Genomic DNA, 3,989 nt, shown 5'->3' with positions numbered 1-3,989 from the left:
TTTTTTTTTCATTAGAGTGTGTGCCCTCGCCAGAGAGAGAGAGAGAGTAAAAGTGAGAAATCACCTCCCAGGGAGGGTGGCCATGCTACAGTACCTTCTCCTTCATTCTCCTCTTGGGATTTTGGGCCCTCACACACATACATCCAGCATGAGTTACAAGTTGCTGGACCTGGAGCTTTAAGCATGGTTGGCCATGTGGGAGTCCAGTGATGTAACCATTATCCATCTGGTAATCCCTAAACAAAGTTTAAAAACAAACTAACCAACAGCAAAAAATTTTAAAAAATACACAAATGGAACATGACAGATAACTCAGAATTTGCTCTTGTAACTCTTACAGGAGAACACGTCCAGGCTAGTCTGCTGCAAAATAAGATGCCATGTGGAGCAGAGCCCAGCTGGTCCAACAAGGGACACTCACCCTACAGACAGAAAGTTTCCAAATGTGGAAGAACTCAGCAAAGCACCTTCAGCTGACTCATAGATAACTAAAGACAGAACAAGAGACCAGAAGACTTCCCCAAATAGATGACTATGTGATAGAAAAGAAAAACATTGCCATAAGTCATTTATTTTAGAATGGCTTGTTAGGCAGCAGCAGCTTACTGATACAATAATCAATGCAAACAGAATTGAGAACATTCAAATGCTCCTTCTTATATTTGTTATGATATCTAAAGGCAGACTTGATGATTACCTGGTTGTTTACATTTATTTCAGACACTATATTAAAAAGTAATTATTAATGAGTTTCCACTCCAGGTAACTAGGAGAGGTTGGAAGGACATACATGTTTATGTGGAAATAATTTGTGACCCTGAATCAAAATTCATATTTCAGAGACATTATGGGGCAGGATTCAAACACTAGTGTTTGTCATGCTTTGCTCACCAACACTGAAGGTAGTTTCCAACATAAAAGATAAAATGAAATTTATGATGGAATAAATACACATAGGAGGGGTCTTTGAAAAGTTCATAGGAAATGAGTGTTATAAAAAAACTATGCATAGATTTAAAAATATCTTTTTACATCAAAATAAACTTTTACATGAATTTCATTCTCCCCACAAAATTTTTGAAGTCCCCCAATTTTTCAGTCTCCTGCACATTAAAGTTTATGACAAAAAAAATTTTAGAGAGATTTTTTGCTATAGAGTGCATGTGTTCTCCAGAGAGACAGAGAGACAGAAAGTGAGAAATCACCCTCTGGGGATATGGCCACTTTGTGATTCCTTCTCCTCCAAGCTCCTCTCGGGATATTGGGAACTCAAACTCACGCACCTGGTGTGAGTTTTAAGCTGCCAGGTTTGGGACTTGAATTATGGTTGACTACATGGGAGTGCAGCAATGTAACCATTATGCCATCTGCTGGTTCCAAGTTTATGACTCATTTTTTTAAAAGGGGGAGATATTTTGTTTAGGGCAATGACATGAGCTATATTTGCAGGCATCATTGGAAATGTTCAAGCAGAAAGAGAAATAATAATATAGAACATGAAACCAAATCCTTCTTTCCACCAAATAAACCCCATTCCACATGGGCAAAAAGATTCCACATTTCCATGAGTAGACATTCAGCATGAAAAACAAATGTTTCATAGAAAATATATATTGAAATAGAGAGGTGAGGTATTTATGGGACAAAGAAATGGATTATTATCTATTGAAGATAACTTTATAGTATTGTCAACTGGACTGGTGGGAAATGTACACATCGGAATATTCACTTTGTAAGTTAAGTAGCATGTGATTGGATGTACAAAAGAAATTGAAATAAGAATAAATAAAAAATTATAAAATAAAATATATATTGAAAATATTACAGTATAACTGATCATTTTACATAGTTAAGATCATCTATGACTCTAAGGCTACATTAAGTCAAATAATTTATGCAAATTTGTCTTTCTGCATAGATTTCACATTTTGCATGTTACAGCTTGAGCCACAGAATATACCAGGCACTGTGGACAATGAGCTGAATAAGAAAACTATACATAAGAGGAAATTAGAATCCCATAATCAATGGTAAAAACATTAGTATGTTAAAGTCCACATAATAAGGAAGAGTAGTTCAGATAATGATGTAGAAAGGAATGACAAACAGATCCCAGCAGATGGCATAATGTTTATGTTGCTGAACTCCCATGTAGTCGACCACAGTTTGAGTCCTGAACTCAGTGATTTAAAACTCACACTGGGCTCATGTGATGCCCCAAATTCTGAAAGGAGCGAACAAGGATTGTGGCATGGCCATCCACCCTGGGGGGTGATTTCTTTCTGTCTCTCCAGTGAGTGCAAGCATTCTATAGCAAAAATAAATAAATAAATAAAAATAAAAACTCTCTTAGAGAAAAAAAGGAGAGGAAAGCAATGCCAAACAAAAAGTGAAACACTGTAGTCTCAGAATTTCTTTTATAATAAAATTATTAAGAGAGCCTCAGATACCAAAGGTAGTTTATTCCATAGAACTAGTAACACTCATTACATGAGACTACTGAGAATCTCAAAATTGTTTCTTATGCAAGTTTGAGAATAACTTTGGGAAAGTAGACAGCCAACCAAGGAAAAGAATATTAGATGTCAGAGAAAGAAGAAACATACCGAATGAGGCTATGGTTGAAAATAAAGAAATTGAGGCTTTAATGAATAAAGGGCAGAAAGGCAGGCTCCATTTCTGTGATCTGATTAGAGAATATTTTTATTTTTATTATAACTTTTATTTACATTTAATCAATACAATCTTTACAAGCATACAACCTTGCTTTTGCCAACATGAATACAGTTCATATCAGTCAAGACAAAGACATTACCATAACATAATCATCAGCAAATAACTTTTCATTTTTGTGTAAATTAACATCTGGCTCTAGGATAAAAGTCTCATGATCATAGGCACTTCTTTAAAAATGGCCCTTTGGGGGCTGACTGGGCTGTGGTGATTAAGGTGATGTACTCCCACATGGCCAACCACTGTTCAAGTCTCAAACTTGTTGGCTTGCTGCTATCTTACTTTCCCTCTTTATCTGAATCTGTCTCTCTCTGATCAAGTTAAAATAACAAATAATATTTAAAAGAAAATAATTATTAACAAAAGATCATTAAAAAGTGGTTTTTTGAGACCCAGCGGCAGGCCTCTGGCCAGCCAGCGATTCTGAGGCAGGGACATCGCTGCACCCTCACCTCACCTGCAGAGCCCCCAGCCCAAGCACCCACCCCTTAGGCCGGCGCCCCCCCGCTAGCCTGTCTTGTCCCCGGCTGCAGGCCACACAGACCCAGCAGCAGGCCTCTGGCCAGCCAGCGATTCTGAGGCAGAGACATCACTGCCCAAATACCTCTCCTGCAGACCCCAAGCCCAGAGCTCACCAGCTAAGTAGGTAGGTCACCACTATTTCTGCTTTGGATTTTAAGCTCCTTTATTCTCTTGTTAATTTCCTGCTCTTCCTCCTCTCACAGCCTGTCCTGTCCCAGGCTGCAGGTCACAGACAGACCAAGATGTAGGCCTCTGGCCCGCCAGCAATTCTGAGGAAGGGTCTTCACTGCCCACATACCGTTCCTGTAGGCCTCAGCACCAGCGCCCACCCACTAGGTAGATTGAATTGTCCCCAGCTACAGGCCACAGACACAAACGGCGGAAGGCTTCTGGTCAGCCAGGGATTCAGAGGCAGGGACATCACTGCCCAACTACCCTGTCCCCGGCTGCAGGCCACACACAGACCCAGTGGCAGGCCTCTGGCCAGACAGCGATTCTGAGACAGGGACATCACTGCCCACCTACTTCTCCTGCAGACCCTGGCCAAGCGCCCACCCACTAGGTAGGTAGGTAACCATTACATTCTCTTTGGATTTTAAGCTCCTTTATTTTCTTGTTAATTTGCTGTTCTTCCTCCTCTCACAGTCTGTCCTGTCCCCAGCTGCACGCCACAGACAGACCCAGCGGCAGGCCTCTGGCCAGCCAGCGATTCTGAGTCAGGGACACACTCTGCC

At 40.5% G+C, this 3,989-nt stretch overlaps 1 pseudogene; it reads right to left on the bottom strand.

The window, feature by feature from the left end:
* LOC102474209 (olfactory receptor 7A10-like) overlaps window positions 1-3,766 on the bottom strand; it is a 9,622-nt pseudogene extending 5,856 nt beyond the window's left edge.
* Between the last annotated feature and the right edge of the window lie 223 nt (window positions 3,767-3,989).

Source organism: Tupaia chinensis, unplaced genomic scaffold (assembly GCF_000334495.1).
Source record: "Tupaia chinensis unplaced genomic scaffold, TupChi_1.0 Scaffold143595_1, whole genome shotgun sequence".
Classification (NCBI taxonomy): domain Eukaryota; kingdom Metazoa; phylum Chordata; class Mammalia; order Scandentia; family Tupaiidae; genus Tupaia; species Tupaia belangeri.
The sequence above is the reverse complement of the archived record's forward strand: the minus strand, read 5'-3'. Positions and strand labels throughout refer to the sequence as shown.